The sequence below is a fragment of the Thalassophryne amazonica genome, chromosome 7 (assembly GCF_902500255.1).
Source record: "Thalassophryne amazonica chromosome 7, fThaAma1.1, whole genome shotgun sequence".
Lineage (NCBI taxonomy): Eukaryota > Metazoa > Chordata > Actinopteri > Batrachoidiformes > Batrachoididae > Thalassophryne > Thalassophryne amazonica.
The window spans coordinates 20,330,185-20,348,966 of NC_047109.1; the positions used below are offsets into that span (position 1 = coordinate 20,330,185).

Sequence of the window (18,782 nt, forward strand, 5' to 3'; positions counted from 1 at the left end):
AAGCATTCAAGGCTTCTTTGGACAAAAAAAGAACAAGTAGTAACAAAAAAGATCCTAGTCATGACAAAATCTGCAAAGAAAGAAAAGTATCAAACTTATTCATGACACAGGGTTCAAGGAGTATCCACTGTTATGACGAAAAGCATGAGGACGGGAACGCTGACCTATGCACCAGTTGTGTTTTGCTGTGGTGCCCTGTGGCAGCTGGGAAACTTGCATCTAAATCATCCCCGCAGCATTTAAACCCTTCATCCTTACCAAAGCAGCTACGTAATGTTGAAACGTATTTCAGAAGGACCGCAGATCACAGCGCACACATGAGTGTGCACCTTTATCATGCAGCGAAGGATGGCATATGTGCGCTCTCTGTCAATTTAAATTTCATTGGAGCTTTACTGACAAAGCAAGTGTTACACAGAGCAAAAAATAAAAATAAAAATTACGAAGACGCACATACAGTTAATATTGTACAATAAATAAACGTGTCAACAGGAGTTATGGGATTGTAATAATAGTAAAAATTGTACTTTTGGTGTAAAGACTTTATCACCAACAGGACTCAGGGGGTGTTGGTAAATCACATCCTGTCCGACATCTTCTCCACCTCCACCGGTTCTCCGCAGGGTTGTGTCCTCTCCCCACTGATGACTGCAGATCCACCCAGTCACACTGTCATTTTGTGAAATTTGCTGATGACACAGTCCTCCTGTCTCTGCTCTCCAGTAACATTCTGTAGCACGGCTCAGCTAAGCAGGACTTTGTCCTGTGGTGTATAAACTCCTGTCTTGACCTGAACATTAATAAGACCAAGGAGATGATTATAATCTTTTTCATCCAATCAGAGACAGCTGGCTGAGGCTGCCACCACCATCATCCATCAGGAGCCAGTGGAGATAGTGGAGGAATATAAATACCTCAGGACAGTTTTTAACAACTCATTGAGGTTCTCCCCTAACACGGATGAACTGCTCAAGAAATGTCAACGGAGACGGTACCTTCTTAGAAAGTGGAAATCATTCAATGTAAACAAGGACATTCTCACTACATTTTATTATGCATTCATTGAAAATGTAATCACCTTCTCTTTCACTTGCTGGTTCCACTCCATCACCCTGCAAATCAGAAATCATTTGCTGTATGTAGTCAAGGTTTGCTCTAAAATCATTGGGCAACCTGTTTGGTCTCTCACCCCTTTGTGATCAACTGACTGTAAAAACTGCTCACAAAATATTACACGACTCCACCCATGTGCTTTCTTCAGAGTTTGAGTTGCTCCCTGCAGGACGCAGACTTCATTGTCCAGGCTGCCGGCCTCAGAGGAGAAAGACAACCTTCGTCCCCAGGGCTGTCCAGCTCCTTAACGCCGAACTTTAACTCCCTTATGGCTTGAAACTGATGTTTGAAGCACATTTTATAGCACTTTATCATCCAGCACTTACAATCTTTTTAGCTGTTGAATAAGGTTGCATGGCCTGTGTATTGATGGTTGTCTATGTTATCTATTTATTTTTAAAAGTTTTCTAAGCTACTGTCGTACCTCTTGGGGCCTCTTGGGGATAAATAAAGTGATTTGTTTGACTGATTGATTGAATGATTGATTGTAGAGTTTGTTGGAGTAGGGGTCTCTTGTGTTTGTGCTTCTTGGCTTAGCACCTCTGCTGATTGGCTGGGATTGTGGTCTGGGTCCTGTTGTTCTGTAGACTCCTTGTTCGCTCCTTGTTGGCTGCTGTTGCTGCAACTACTCGCTATTAAATTCTGTCACAACTGTGTTTACATAAAGTCCATAAAAGTCCTGCTCACAGACTGATTGCCAGAGACAGGACGTGTCCACATCAAGTATAACTCCAGGCATCTCCACATTTACTCACGGAGGGTTCGTTCACGCGCGCACGCAGCTCGCAGTCAAAGGAAGAAAGATTAAACTATAACAGAAATCAGAGCGCAGACCTGCAGCCCTGCACAAGAACAAATAGAACCTAGAAGAGAAATCAGAGTGCACAGTCGGGCTGCAGATCCTCCTCTGCATTCTCACCTCCTGTCTGCCCCCCTGCTGCGCGCACCTGACGCAGACATTCCTGTGTCATCATGACGCCACATGAAGCAACTCGAAGAAGGCCGGTGTGAAAGGGGCTTGAGTGAATTTGTTTCTCAACTCAGACAGCAGGAGGGCCTCTGTGGTGGGGGGTTAGTTTTGTAGTTCTTCTGTTACATTGTCAGTTCAAGATCGGATGTCCCCTTGGTCATGGTGGGTTTTCTTCTCTTGTGCCTTCTCTTTGATTTTGGACAAGTCTTCCTCAATCAACGTTCCCTTCAATCATCAGCGTTCCATTCTTGTAGAAGTGGATGACGGTATGTTCATCGTCTGGGTTTACTTTCAGTGTCCACCCTCCACTGAAATCGTAATTCTGAGCAGGTTTCTGAACAGAGGACTAGTGATCTTTTGTTGCAGCGTGCCATGCCTGGGGGGGGGGGGCATCATTGTGGAAGAGGAGGTTTGAAATGTTTCCATTTTTTGAACAGTCTGCAAATAGAGTCTCTGGACTGTTCTTCAGAAGACCTTCCTTGTATTTCTTTTTTGAAGCTTTGTTTGTGCATTTTGCTGGGTATCTTAAGGCCCCCTGACACTTGCACAACTCTGATGCACACACGTTGTTGTGGCGATCCCACCCGCTGTGTTCCCAGCTGGACGTGGTGCTTTGTTCCACTGGCTGCCATGCGCTGTGCGCTGCTTATATAAAATAATTATTTTGTAGCAGATTAATCATTTTCTCTGCGAGTTATCTGTTGAAAACGGCTTTAATCGCTTCCTGAATCACAGAGGACTGCTCCAGCCAGAGCTGTTCTTGTGGGAGCGCACGCGATGAACGTGCTAGAGAAAGCACTCGGAGCCATCTAAAAAGGTAATTATTTCTCATGTTTACATTGTCATGGCTTGCTAAAACAGTCGCATGTTCTTTCCTTCTTGTCTGCAGCTGTAAAAGTATGTTTGTGATAGATTTAACATCTTGTTATAATCCTTCAGACCAGCTGCACTCTGATGCAGTGTGCTGACGCAACCACTCACATTGTTCACTTCTTTACTGGACTTGATGAGCTGCACACAGTGTTGGTGAGTAGATCGAGCAACAATGCACAACATTTATGCTTGAAAGATTTTTTGAACATTTCAAAATTATCTTTGCGCAATAGCATGTGCCGACGCCCCTCTCACGTTCAGTGTGTGTCTCACCAACAGTGGGTGTGAGGCAGATGTGTCATGGAAAGCTCCAGAGATCAACAGACTGCCAGTGGATTTTATGTTCAGTTCTGGGGCTCTCTGTGCTGATCTTCTGGAGGTGCTGCTGGAGAGCACTGCAGTGGGCCATTACCCACCTCTTCTCGCCATGCTATTCTGTCCTTCTGCCAAAGAAAGAGGATCTCACTGTTGAGGAACTGGAGACAAGCTGGACTTCTTTGACTATAATTTTTTTTCTAGAGTGCTGGCAAACAGATTGAAAGGTGTCCTGGACCTTGTAGTTCATAAAGACCAGTCCTATTGTGTACCTGATAGAACTATTATGGACCACCTTTTTCTGATGAGTGATTTGTTTGATTTGTCTAACACTGGGGAGTTGGTTTTTGTGTTTGTGTCACTTGATCAGGAAAAAGCTTATGACCAGGGTCGATCATGGGTTTTTGTTTCACACTCTGAGGGTGTTTGGTTTTAGTGAAGGGTTTATTTCATTTGTTGGGGTTTTGTAGAACAGGGCTTGTTTGGTTATGGTTGGTTAGGTCTGAGATGCCCAATCCCAGTAATGCGGGGCATAAGACGGGGATGTCCCATCTCGAGTCTGCTGTACTCCTTAGCCATAGAGCTGCTCTTATGCAGCATTAGGGCAAAGCTCTCTATTACACGTGGGTCAGTGTCACACTTGCGTTCTTTGGCAGGGTTACAGGCATCGAAGTAGTCAGAGTTTTTTGGTCTGGACTTGTCTCCTGTGGGATGCTGGCGAAGCCTGTACAAAGCCCTGGTAGACAAATAAATGGCGGACCTCTAGTGGAGGATTGCACATGGGCTCCTGGCTACAAACGAGTATCTGGTGCACCTGGATCCAAGTGTTGATGGGGTCTGTCCATTCTCTCACATAGGAAAACTGTTCACCATGTTTTTGCATGTCACCAGTTGTCAGGGCTGTTTGGGTTGTTGGGGAAGTGGTTTCAAGGGCGTGGTTTAAGTTCACCATGGACCTGTTTATTTTTGTTTTGTCCCAAATATCGTGCACACCAAAGGCCATTACATGTTTTAATCAGTCTGCTCTGTGGACCTGCAAAGCTGGCCATGTGGAAGACTCAAACAAACTGTGTTTTGGCTCAGGGGTCAGTTGACCCCGAGTCGATGCTGAAGGGACTCTTGGTAGCCCGTATTAGAGCGGACTTTCAGTTCTATGATCTTGCTGACAATGTGGACACCTTTAGGGACACATGGTGTGTAAATAATGTTCTATCATCTATACATAATGGGAGCTTGGTGCTCAAATTTTTGATGTCTGTCTGAAGCAGCCATACTGGTGGATACAAAAAAATGGCGGGGATGTAAATAAGTTGTTGTGAATAAAGCTGTGTTTTTAAATTCAAATTCTCTCTCTGGTGTGACAGCTGTGGTGAGGTTTACATTGCGGCACACCAATGTTACGTAGCACAAGCAGCGGACATTTCAGATGTGTTCCGGCAACAACAGACACCAAATAAAAGAAAAAAAAAAAAAACAGGATATTGTTGCTGGAAATTCCAGAAAATCTATGTAGAAATCAGAGGCGTTTGCTCTAAGACTGCAAGGGAAGCTCAGCTTCCCCTAAAATGTCAAAAAATAAGTGATCAAATATATACTGTTGTGTGTACATGTCATTGACTAAATATGCGCTACAACGCGCTCAACTTTTGTTCAGAATCAGCTTCTTATCACTGGTAACGACGCGGCTTTCCTCTCACTCAAACCTGCAGCTTCACAGTGCTTTAAACAGTGTGGACGCTGAGCGTCCACAGAGTTCAATAGCGAAGCAAAGAGTGCAGCGAAACGAGACGAGTCACTGGATAAATGCTGGGCTTTGTCCCGCCCATCAGACGCTCAGCGTCTCTGGGGGTCTATGGGGCTGTGGGCTGGCCTCGGCTGGCCCGGACGCTCAGCTTCTGCATGATGATTGGATGATCTGTCTGAGGCTGAATCCCTTTTTGATTGACAGCGAAATGAGCGAATCAGCGATCTTTTGGTGTAAACATCCGTGGGAGCATTTTTTAATTTTCATTCTGTTCTGAGTTGAACCGGAGACTTTCCTAATCCTCTTAGCGGCATTTCTTTGTTAAAAACGACTAGCGACAAATTGAGCTTCTATTTCTGGTGTTTTGTTTTTGTAGCTGCTTGTGTTTGGAGACTGACTTCTATCACTCTTTCTGACTTCTATCGCAGTTTCTGTCCCTACCGAGCAGCGGGTGCTGCTGAGCTCCTCCACCGTCACAAAGCACTCAAAGGCGGACACACTTCACACTAGCCTCGCGCCAGTCCCAGCTAGCGAGCTAGCTAGGTAGCAAGCTGCACATAATGGCAGACAATTTGAATGATGTGGACCGGATTTTGGCGAAGCCATTTGATAGTCTTCCTTACGAAGAAAAACTTAGAGTTAAACAGCAGGGCAGATCAACTCCTCAGATTAATTTGGTGCAAAAGATCTTTTCAGCTTCGGTCTTTTCAGGTCTTAACAGGTCTTTTCAGCTGTCCTGGTATGACAAAGTGAGCTGGCTGACTGGAAGTGCTGTAACAAATAAAATGTACTGTTGGCCATGCCTCTTGATGAAACCATCTCAGGGATGTGTTGTCTGGTCAAAGGTGGGTTTTGAGGATCTGTCCAACTTTGACAGGGCATACAAAAGGCATGAAAAAAGCAATGAACATGTGAGTGCATGTGCAAGGTTAAGTTGCCTGGGCAGAGTCAGGGTTGAGAATGTAATCAATGAAGGCGCTCGCATTCAAGTGGCAAAACATAATGAAGCAGTTAAACAAAACAGAGCTTTCCTAAACCGCCTTATTGATGTGACTTCCTTGCTTGGCCGTCAGGAGCTGTCATTTAGGGGGCATGATGAGAGTGCTGAATCATCCGACAAGGGGAATTACAGGGAGTTTAATGAAACATTAGCTAAATATGACTCTGTCCTGGCCACACAATTCCAGTCATCAGCTGTGTTTTCTGGTATGTCCCATGCAATCCAAAATGACTTGATCTCTGCTCTTTCAGCCACTGTTTCTGATGAGATCAAGGATGAAATCCAGGCTGCTCCCTTTTTTGCATGGCAGGTGGATGAAACAACTGATATAGCTTGCCATGCTCAACTCTCTGTCATTGTTCGCTATGTGGATAGGGCAGGTAAAATTCAGGAGCACTTTATTGGATTTTTTGATGTTTCTGGGGGAAGAGATGCTCAGTCTTGAAGTCAGTTTTGAAGTCTTGAATGAGAACATGCAGGGATACAATTTCAGGGAGAAACTTGTGGTGCAAACCTATGATGGGGCTGCTGTCATGGCTTCAGTTCTCAGTGGTTTGCAGGCCAAAGTTAAAGCAATAGCCCCCAGTGCAATGTTTGTGCATTGCTATGCACACAGACTGAATCTGGTTCTGTCTCAGGGGCTAAATGCTTATCTAGTAAGTCCCTTCGGCTGCTCCCTTGTTTGCACTCGGGGTCGCCACAGCAAATCCAAGGTGGATCTGTATGTTGAATTGGCACAGGTTTTACGCCGGATGCCCTTCCTGACACAACTCCACATTACATGGAGAAATGTGGCAGGGGTGGGATTTGAACCCGGAGCCTTCTGAACTGAAACCAAGCACATTAACCACTTGGCCACCACCCCTGCTGGGCTAAATGCTTATCTGAGTGCAGAATATTTTTTGCATCACTCTCTGGGTTTGCCACATTTTTCTCAAAATCCACAAAGAGGATGTCTTTTCTTGAGTCTGCAGGCTGCTCAAGGTTGCCCAGAAATGCTCCTACTCGATGGAATTTCACATCATGGATAGTGAGCACTGTGGCAAACAATTATGATGCCCTCCTGCAAACTTTTGAGATGATCATTGCAGATAAGTCCATGGATGATGACACATTAGACTGTGCCAAAGGCCTTCTGATGAAACTGGAGGATTTTGAGTTTGTGTTCATGTTGTACACATGAACAAATCTTCTCTGAGACTGATGTGGTGTTTTACATTGTCCAGCAGAGAGCTATGGATGTTCTGTACTGCAAGAAAAGAATTGAGTCTCTTCTTGCTTTTGTCAAAGAGAAGACGTCAGAGGGGGCTTTCTAAGCTGTTTATGCCAAAGCAGCAGATCTCACATCAGACCCACAAACTGAGCCCATGAGAAAAGACCGTCTGTCACAACTACAGGATCCCAAGGAGCGCTACAGAAATCTGTACATGGCCATCCTAGACAATCTCACAGAGCAGCTACCTCGGCGTTTTGCAAATTTGGAAAGTCTGCGCTTCTTGGAATTGGTCAATCCAGGGAAATTTGATGAGATGAGACAAGTGTTTCCAGAGGAGGCATTTCAGAGTGTCCTGAAAAGTTTTGGCCAGTTCTTTGATTCAGGGAGACTGAGGTCTGAACTTCAAGTCCTATATTCAAACCAGGACTTGCAGGGAAACAGGGGAAAGCTATGTGATTTCTTGCTGTTTCTGAAAGACATGGAGTTGGACAGTGCAATGCCTCAGGTGTACAAACTATTGTCATTAGTGGCAACGATTGGAGCTACATCTGCATCTGTAGAGAGGAGCTTCTCCTGTTTAAAGCGGCTCAAGTCTTACACCCACAACACCATGGGCCAAGGCCGTTTAAGCAGCTCTGCTGGCCATTGAGAGGACACTAGTCAACTAGTCAAGTCCCTGGAAAAGACGCCTTGTTGGTACGACAGGGTCACAGATCATTTTCTTGAAAAGGAACGGAGGGTAGAATTTACATATAAATAAACCGACACATTTTATGAAGTAGGCCAAAATTGAGCTTCCCCTCCTTGAAAGACCAGCATCCGCCACTGGTAGAAATAATTAACAAGAATAAACACATCTGAAGTGACAAGAGGTCGCATGACTGACACAGCGGTCATGCTGCCAGTGTGAAGACTCTTCAGCAGTGATGTCACACATTTTGATACATCAATGACAGGAAAATATTTTGCCTACAAAATGTTAATGGTTTTTTTCTACATTAACATTAAAAACATTTTCTATCATCTTAATGTCAAAGACATTAAACTTCTCATCATTCCATCATCGCCTCTTAAATGTGTAAAAATAAAACATACTTCTCTGACCTCTTTCTGAAATACAGTACTGGATCAGTTCATGGGGATCAAAGGTCAAATGTGGAGATTTCTGGCCATTTCCATGAAAAATGTGTCACTGGGTGAAACAGAGACTTTGACTGTGTCAGTGCTCTGAGGCAGAACCTGCAGTCTGGTCTCCGTGGTTACTGACAGAAGTGGATGAACGGTGTTGTTTTTGGCCATTAGCACCAGTAACACTTTGACAGTGTTCCATTAGAGTCTATAGAACCTTGACTGTTACAATCACAGTGGCATTAAACCTCAGAGGTTATGAGCAGTGGTGGATGACAGCCTTTGTTTGTTCTTCCATTCAGCATGCTGATGGATTATTTGGCTTTACAAGTTTTGAATCAAATGCTTGGGGCTGAAGCGACTCGGGGCCCAGACAGAGGAGATGGGTTCCTCATCCCAACAAGCGCGGCTCTCCTTCTGGAATTTTCCATGGAGCAAGTGGCACAGCACAGTGGCAGACGGGGCATACCCACAATACCTTTCAGCTAACGGGGTTTAAATACTTTCCTCCTCAACTCTTCCAGAAAGGCTCAAGCACCTTCCTGCCATCCCAAATAAGGCTCCCAAAGCCGTGCAGATCTGTGTGCAACCTGCAGTGTGCACACTGGCAGGGACCGGCCCGTCTCAGCCGCCACGATGAATGGGCACAGCGTCTGGCTGTTTATAGCCCGGAAAGGCTTTCTGGACAGCACTTGGCTCCTGTTCATATTCAAGGTATTTACCCTCGAGGCGGAGCCAAGGATAACACGGAGTGCAAAATGCACCTCTAGATGGAGTCTGCCTGCTTTATGCCTGCTGCACAGATTACACTGATGGCTCTGATGTGGGCTGAAGGGCCACTTACACAAAAACAACTTCTGATCTGCACAAACAGATTTTCTCCACACAAGGGGTCAAAAGTCAGGTTTAGCAAATGGTTACAGTTTGAAGGTAACAGAGGCTGAGGGACCTAACACTCAGACTGTAAAAAGTTACACGGTCTGACTCACGTAACCCAGTCGAAAGATCAGGACCCTCTCCCCCGTGAATTTTGACACAGTCTGACCTAGGCCTATCACAATAACTAGTTTTCCTGGACAATATATTCCATAAGAACAAGGGTGATGTGCAGAGCTGCAGTAACTACAGAGGCATAAAGCTGATCAGCCACAGCATAAAGTTATGGGGAAAAGTAGTAGATGCTAGGCTTAGAAAACCAGTGAAGATCTGTGAGCAGCAATATGGCTTCATGCCAAGAAAGAGCACTGCAGATGCAGTGTTTGCTTTGAGAATACTGATGGTTAAGTATAGAGAAGGCCAGAAGGAGTTGCATTGTGCATTTGTGGATTTACAGAAAGCTTATGACAGGATGCCAAGAGAAGAGTTGTGGTATTCTATGAGGAATTCTGGAGTGGCAAGAGAAGAATGTGACAGTAGTGCAGGACATGTATGAGGATAGTGTGACAGTAAAAATGACAGACTCATTCAAGGTGGATGTGGGATTACACCAAGGATCAGCTCTGAGTGCTTTCTTGTTCGCAATGGTGGACAGGCTGACAGATGACATCAGACAGGAGTCTCTATGGAATATGATGTTTGCAGATGACATTGTGATCTGTAGTGAGTGGAGAGCAGGTTGAGTCTAGTGTGTCTTAATTGAGAGAGTAGCGAAATGACGAGTCGGGAAAAAACGGTCACGTGACTCATAGTGCCATCTTGGGTTCAAAATAGCATTCATTGTTAATGTGTCTGCATGGAAGTCCAGCTATGTTATTTATTTATTTGCTGAAAATGCTGGGTTGCTGTGCATTTGGATGCACAAATAGACAACAAGGGCTTCAAGATGTACAGATTCCCTTCAGATCCGAACAGAAGAAAAATTTGGGGAGATAAAGTAAGCCGTGTGGAATGGAAGCTGACATCATCGTCAAAGCTTTGAGAGGTAAATTTACTGTTCAGTCCCATGTACAGTAAAACTAATCTATACGATCATCAACAATATATTTGCAGTCACCGGACAAAAAAAAAATCCCAAAGTTTTTGTACTGTTTTCCATGTAATAAACACTGTATATAAGGGATTTTGTATAACGTATTTTCGGGATAAAATATCTCGTCCTATCACAATGTATTTCCATTAAAAACCCAGAGCAGTGCGGAAGTGCGCAGTAACAGAAGTACAAAATAAAGTTCATATCACGCTTGTCAGACGAGGAAGGCAGGAGACAAATGCAGGACTCACTGGAACAGTTCTGGTTCAGAGAGGCTTTTACTGAGGTGCTTAGCAAGGTTCGGTACACAAGCAGACAGTCCAAGAAGAGCAACCAAAACCGAAACATCAGGCAGAGGCGTAGACAAAAACACAGGCAGGCAGTCAAAACACCAAGAGACAGCTTAACAAAACGTGGTACTGAGCTTGAAGCACTGGCACAGGGCACAACGATCAGGCAACACCCGGTGCAACTAGTGGCGTCTAAATACTCCCGGAACAAGTGTAGAAAGACCCAGAACAGGGCGTGACCCACTCACCGAGCACCGCCCCCACCAAGCACAGTGAAGGCAGCCAAGAGACATACAGACCCAAAAAACCCAAACACAAACCACCCAGCCACAAAAGGGAACAAACAAGAACCCCAACATTAACATGATACATGACAGTTCAGCGCTCTGACATTCGCCGATATGAGGAAAGTGGGACTGGAGTCATTTCTGTGATTAAAAGCCAGACCATTTATTTTTTTGAAACCGTGTTCAGACTCGGCCCCGCAGCCTGGATGTGCACCTATTAAATCAGACACAAAAGGCTGTGATTTGAAACTTTTCTGCTTTTACTCCTTTGTCTGCCATCATATTATAATAGTTTCTGCAGTGCGCACGCTGATTACAAATGGATCACAAAAGTCCACAAATTGTAGTGTGTAGAAAGAAAAGTGTAGAAAGAAAAGCTTGTTGAGGGTCAAATTAGTCCAGAATAAAACATAATCCAGTGATGGAAACATTAAACTGTCATGCATGTCATTGCATGATACAGAGTTACAGAGCTGCAGCTACATAAATCAGGCTTTAAATTAATTAAATAAATCATCATAAATTGTAAATTAATGTAAATTTGATAGCTTTATTTTTATATTTATTTTTATAGCACCTATACCTGGATGTGTTGCTGTATGTGGTTAAATGATTTTAAAAAATGTTGAAAACATTAAAAAGTTCATTCAGTAGTTCAGCGCACCAAAAATGCACCATGTTCTGAGTTGACGTCACTCTCTCAATTAAGGCACACTAGTGAGTCTAGCCTGGAGAGGTGGAGATATGCCCTGGAGAGAAGGGGAATGAAAGTCAGCAGGAGCAAGACTGAGTACATGTGTGTGAATGAGAGGGAGCCCAGTGGAATAGTGCGGTTATACGGAGTAGAAGTGGTGAAAGTAGATGAGTTTAAATACTTGGGATCAACTGTCCAAAGTAATGGAGAGTGTGGTACAGAGGTGAAGAAGGGAGAGCAGGCAGGGTGGAGAAAGGTGGTGGGAGTGATTTGTAACCAAAGAATATCTGCAACAGTGAAGGGGAAAGTCTAAGGCAGTAGTGAGACCAGCTGTGTTGTACCACTTAGAGATGGTGGCACTAAGAAAAAGACAGGAGGCAGAGCTGAAGATGTTGAGATTCTCTTTGGGAGTGATGAGAATGGACAGGATTAGAAATGAACATATCAGAGGGACAGCTCAGGTGTGACGGTTTGGAGACAAAGTCAGAGAGGTGAGATTGAGATGGTTTAGACCAGGGGTGCCCAAGTTCGGTCCTTGAGATGTACTTTTCTGGCACTCTTAGTTGTCTCCCTGCTCCAACACACCTGAATCCAATGAAAGGCTCATTAAAAGACTGCTAACGAGTCTTTCATTGGATTCAGGTGTGTTGGAACAGGGAGACAACTAAGAGTACCAGGAAGGTAGATCTCAAGGCCCGAACTTGGGAACCCGTGGTTTAGACACATGCAGAGGAGGGACTCAGAGTATATAGGGAGAAGGATGCCGAGGATGGAGCCACCAGACAGGAGGAGAAGAGGGAGGCCAAAGAGGAGGTATATGGATGTGCTGAGGGCACACAGGCACAAAAACGTTTATGTGCCTTTTTAATATACAGGACACAAGCTCAGGATATTCCAAAGCCTTTTTGCTTGGAACCAAACAAATGTTTGTTGTTAAAATGCCCTGAACTTTGTTCAAGGACACGTCGGCACAGAAGGGAATCTTCACTGTCTACTGGAACAACACCACACACTGTTGCTTCCTTTAAAGAGGCGAAGCGTGTTTTAGCACTTTATGTGTGTGTATCTTTGAAGCTGCTTTGTTGCGATTTGGCAGTATATAAAACAAACAAAAAAAAAATACATCATTTGTACTGCACATTTTTCTGAATGTGCAAATTATCTACATAATAAACCTCATCAGATTTTTTTTTTCCTGAGATCTTCGTTCACTCAGCATGTGCACAATGCAAACACATCAACATGTGCAGAACAATGCCCAACTTCCCCCAGCTGGAGCTGAGAGGGGTTCACATTCTGGCTGGACACATAGCTTCAGCACCAGATCATTTTTTCCACACCGAGCGCGATATGGGCAACAAAACATGGTGAATATAATGAATTGCACCAACTTTACAATCCTCGGGAATTTGGTCAGTTAGTTGTCAGGGCGAGGAAGCAGCTGTTCAGTCTTTGGACACCAGATCACATCAGATCTCAGACATTAAGCAGAGCAGTTCCCCAATGAGACTACATAGGAACACCAGGACCTGGAGATGTATGAAGAAGGGAATCAGGTGTCAAACCTGTGTCAAATCTGTATGCGGATCTCTACCAGATCCGCTGCATATGAGTTAGATGTTTTCTGATGGTGCTGAAACCAAATTGTGAAGGCATGACATCACCACTGTGGGAAACCCCCTTGGTGTGATGACAACACCAGGATCCCCTGTTGCTATGGGGACATAAAGAAAAGCATGTGGTGGAGGATACCATCTGCTCTTTGCAGAGTTTCATCAACATTAAGCTTGAAAAAGGATTTTTAACAGAGAAAATGTTCTGAATATGGAAAGCAAGAAAAGAGAGTTTGAGAGAGATAAGAACATGATGGCAAAGTTTTGTTGAGGAAAACTAGAAACTAGAGGCGGGTGGAGCACTGGTGTCAGCCATCACTGAGTGACAGTGCGCCATAACACGGATTATGCAGTACACTCAGCAAAATGAGAAATTAAGAATACGAGAAATCTCGCCAGGCCAGATGATGCCACTGAGAAATATTGCAGACAAAATAATGAAAAATAACTGAAATAATCATTTTGACCCATCCGCAGCTCGGATCAACACTGCAGCACTGAGGCTGTAATGATCCCTTTCCTGTTCCGCGTCATCAGCAGAGCGAAGTTCTGTGCACTCTCAGAGAAAAATTACAACTTAACCACGTGTCATTAAATGATGCAAAGTGGGCTGCCTGACCCATCACCCAGTAACACAGAGAAGCACTGACCAAAACCAAAGAAAGCACTGATCAGAACTAGGGGTGCACAGTATATGCAGTAGACTGTATAAATTAGGCCTACGATAGAGATCTTAATTCTATTGGACTATCATGGTAATGCATGTTAATGGGCTGAAGGTGGCAGCAATGCAACAATAAGGATGCCGGCTGCTGTTAAACACCATAGAGGAAGAAGAAAAATGTTGATGACTAGGGTTGCACCAATACCACGTTTTCCCAGACTGAGTACAAGTACGAGAACTTGCATTTGGGTACTTGTCGATACAGAGTACCGATATGAATACTTAATGATGCCATTACAGTTTTATGATGACTTTAAAAACATGTTTTATTCATAAGTTGTTCCTTACTTTTTGACCGTAACTGCTACCAGTATCATTAGCTTTGTTTTTATTTATAAACATTTCACTTAAATCATGTAACTTCACTTTTTGACTACAACAAATTGTCCTTTAACATTAACTGTGTGTTTCTTAACAAACATGACACTGCGAGACATCTCACTGAAATGGTGTGGATTTCAGCACTACAAAATGTACGAGGGCTGTCAATAAAGTAACGGTCCTTTTTATTTTTTTCAAAACTATATGGATTTCATTCATATGTTTTTACGTCAGACATGCTTGAACCCTCGTGCGCATGCGTGAGTTTTTCCACGCCTGTCGGTGACGTCATTCGCCTGTGAGCACTCCTTGTGGGAGGAGTCATCCAGCCCCTCGTCGGAATTCCTTTGTCTGAGAAGTTGCTGAGAGACTGGCGCGTTGTATGATCAAAATTTTTTCTAAACCTGTGAGACACATCGAAGTGGACACGGTTCGAAAAATTAAGCTGGTTTTCAGTGAAAATTTTAACGGCTGATGAGAGATTTTGAGGTGATCCTGTCGCTTTAAGGACTTTTCACGGTGCGAGACGTCGCGCAGCGCTCTCAGACGCCGTCATCAGCCTGTTCAAGCTGAAAACCTCCACATTTCAGGCTCTATTGATCCAGGACGTCGTGAGAGAACAGAGAAGTTTCAGAAGAAGTCGGTTTCAGCATTTTATCCGGATATTCCACTGTTAAAGGAGATTTTTTTAATGAAAGACATGCGGACGGATCCGCGCGTCGGGACGCAGCCGACGCAGTGCGGCGGCACAGAAAAAACACCTCCGTGTTGATAACCATTTGTAAAATCCAGGCGGCTTTTGATGGCTTTCAGTGGAGTGAGTATATGAGAAATTGTTTAACAGGCAGGACATGTTCCAACTTGTCCTTAAGGCTTTCAACAGAGGTGTTTTTCCTGTGGCGGAGCGTCGCGGCAGCTGCGTCCCGACGCGCGGACCCGTCCGCACGTCTTTCATTAAAAAAATCTCCTTTAACAGTGGAATATCCGGATAAAATGCTGAAACCGACTTCTTCTGAAACTTCTCTGTTCTCTCACGACGTCCTGGATCAATAGAGCCTGAAATGTGGAGGTTTTCAGCTTGAACAGGCTGATGACGCCGCCTGAGAGCGCTGCACGACGTCTCGCACCGTGAAAAGTCCTTAAAGCGACAGAATCACCTCAAAATCTCTCATCAGCCGTTAAAATTTTCACTGAAAACCAGCTTTTTCGAACCGTGTCCACTTCGATGTGTCTCACAGGTTTAGAAAAAATTTTGATCAAACAACGCGCCAGTCTCTCAGCAACTTCTCAGACAAAGGAATTCCGACGAGGGGCTGGACGACTCCTCCCACAAGGAGTGCTCACAGGCGAATGACGTCACCGACAGGCGTGGAAAAACTCACGCATGCGCACGAGGGTTCAAGCATGTCTGACGTAAAAACATATGAATGAAATCCATATAGTTTTTGAAAAAAATAAAAAGGACCGTTACTTTATTGACAGCCCTCGTACAACACCAGCAACAGAACGATAACTATCCATCAATAACTTTACTTATGTCTGTGAGCACCAGCGCTGCCACAGTTACTTTGAAAAAGTAATCCAATTACTGATTACTCCGACTTAATTTTAAAAGTAATTACGTTACATTACTAGTTAGTTTCAGCACCTGCCGACAACACCCCCACCTCAACATGAAAATGATAACCAGTTTTGCCAATACTCACTTTATAGTCACCCTTTCGTCACTTCAATAAACATAAATGCTTGTTTTTAAAAAATAAAATAAAGGCATCTTGACCTCATATTTAAATGGTGACAGCACTGTAACTGCAAAACTTACAATTTATAATCTACATTGTTTATAAATGTAACTACTAAATTCTTTCTAATATTTTTCTAACATTTAAATTCTTTCTCAACATTTTAATTGTTAAAATTATTATTATTATTATTATTATTATTATAGTAGTAGTAGTGGTATGAAAAATTGTCTTCAAAAGTGGGCCTTTAATCTCTGGGTGTGGAGGAGGAATCACTTCAGCATTTTTTTACTTCATGTCATCCTCAGAAAGAGATTTTAGGTACTTTTGGGTGAAAAAAACAAGAATTAGCATCTGCTAATGCGTGCGGATCAGCTATTTTTATCAAGATCCCACACGGAGCGGCACAGAGTTTTGAAGAAAAAAAAAATTGTAAAAATGTCTTTGTAAAGCTCAGTGCAGGTGAACTCCCGTCACCGCACTTTCAGAGACAACTGTTCTCAACTCTGAGCTGCGCTGCAGAAAACAGATGAAAAACACGTAGCATCAAACGCTTCGTGGGCAAAGTGGGCAGTTGCGTCAAACCACGACCTCCGCCTGCCCACGAGCTGCACTGAGAGGTTGGCATCATGCTGCTGTAAAGAGGTATCGGGTGTCTAGTATCGCAGCAGTTTTATGATTACAAGTACAAGTAAATACATACGGGATCGGGCCAATACCCGATACTGGTATTGGCATCGGAGCATCCCTATTGATGACCTCTCGTAGCCGGAACTGTTGCTCCACACACTCTACAAAGTTTGCAGCTGCTCATTGGGCAGCTTAAATCCGAACCTGGTCCAAATACTGGATGTAGCACCAGGCTTTTCACCAGCTCCTCTGTTTCGCTTTCAGCCATGTTTCATCAAAATCTTGATTATGTGTTGCAGCTCGTGGCTCTAACTTCCGCGGGTTGGAGAAACCAAAGCTAACCACTGAATCAATATGAAGCAATTGTGTTGAAATGGTTCAGTCCTTCGAAGCATTTGATACAATTAAATATGGCAACATGTGCTGGCCAAACTTCAGCATATGCACTTGCATGGAACAATAAAGGGCAAGATGGCATGAAACAGTAAGGCACTGTTACGCATGTTTAATAACAAAGGATTATTAACAGAGTGTGAGGTCTGTACGGGGAAATATCAGTCCGAGGTGTTGACAGCAAGGAGCAAGCGCAGTGAGGCTAATGCGAAAAACACCAAGGTCTGATATCCCCATACAGACCGAGCAAGCAAGGTTAATAATTTGTTTATTACATGGCTATTATACATGTAAACATGCAAACGTACAGCATCGCCCGAATATGCTGCTGACAGTGTTGGACTCATTCACTTTCTTGACCTCCATGGTGAACGTGCTAACAGATGGTCCGGTCATCAGTGTTTTTTTCCGATGCGGTTTTGAAATTTATGGAGTATGTTTATGTCCGACTTGGTTTTTCTTCTTCGTTTTCTTTCGGCTGCTCCTGTTAGCAATCGCCACAGCAGATCAATCATTTCCATCTCACCCTGTCCTCTGAATCTTCCTCTGTCACACCAACCACCTGCATGTCCTCCCTCAGGACATCCACAAACGTTCTCTTTGGCCTCCCTCTTCTCCTCCTGCCTGGTGGCTCCATCTTCAGCATCCTTCTCCCTATATACTCTGGGTCCCTCCTCTGTACATGTCTAAACCATCTCAATCTCACCTCTCTGAATTTGTCTCCAAACTGTCCCACCTGAGCTGTCCCTCTATGTTCATTCCTAATCCTGTCCATCCTCATCACTCATAAGGATAATCTCAACATCTTTAGCTCTGCCTCCTGTCTTTCCTGTCTCTAAGCCGTACAACATAGCTGGTTTCACTACTGTCTTGTAAACTTTCCCCTTCACTCTTGCTGATATTCTTTGGTCACAAATCACTCCTGCCACCTTTCTCCACCCTGCCTGCACTCTCCTCTTGTTTTGTAAAATGTGTTGTTAGCATGGCCCAAGCAGAGGGTCACCCCTTTGAGTCTGGTCTGCTTGAGGTTTCTCCATCAAATCATCAGAGGTAGTTTTTCATTACCACTGTCACCTGTGTGCTTGCTCCGGGGGTTGGTAAGGTTACACCTTACATGTGTGAAGCGCCTTGAGGTTGTTATGATTTGGCGCTATATAAATTAAAATAAACTGAAATTGAAAGTCTTCACCTCTCTACCACACTCTCCATTACTTTGGACAGATGACCCCAAATATTTAAACTCATCTACTTTCACCACCTCTACTCCTTGAAACCGCACTATTCCACTGGGCTCCCTCTCATTCACACACATGTACTCAGTCTTGCTCCTACTGACTTTCATTCTCCTGCTCTCCACAGCATATCTCCACCCCTGCAGGCTAGACTCAACCTGCTCTCTACTCTCACTACAGATCACAATGTCATCTGCAAACATCCAATAGTCCATGGAGACTCCAGTCTGTTCTCATCAGTCAACCTGTCCATCACCACTGCAAACAAGAAAAGACTCAGAGCTGATCCTTGGTGTAATTCCACCTCCACCTTGAATTAATCTGTCATTCCTACTGCGCATTTCACCACTGTCACACTATTCTTGTACATGTCCTGCACTACTATCACATACTTCTCTGCCACTCCAGACTTCCTCATACAATACCACCAACTCTTCTCGTGGCACCCTATCATAAGCTTTTTCTAAATCCACAAACACACAGTGTAACTCTTTCTGGCCTTCCCTATGCTTCTCCCACAGTATTATC

At 44.0% G+C, this 18,782-nt stretch overlaps 1 protein-coding gene and 2 long non-coding RNA genes across 3 annotated transcripts in view; 1 reads left to right on the forward strand and 2 right to left on the reverse strand.

The window, feature by feature from the left end:
- tgfb2 (transforming growth factor, beta 2) overlaps positions 1-18,782 on the reverse strand; it is a 276,666-nt gene that overhangs the window by 247,435 nt on the left and 10,449 nt on the right.
- On the forward strand, positions 3,224-14,289 carry LOC117513701. The gene is made up of 3 exons (XR_004561678.1): positions 3,224-3,234; positions 5,237-5,246; positions 14,144-14,289. It is a non-coding gene; the product is annotated as an uncharacterized LOC117513701 (long non-coding RNA).
- Positions 14,028-16,839, reverse strand: LOC117513702. Its single transcript, XR_004561679.1, has 3 exons — positions 16,759-16,839; positions 16,585-16,590; positions 14,028-14,063 (listed from the first exon to the last, which is right to left on the reverse strand). It is a non-coding gene; the product is annotated as an uncharacterized LOC117513702 (long non-coding RNA).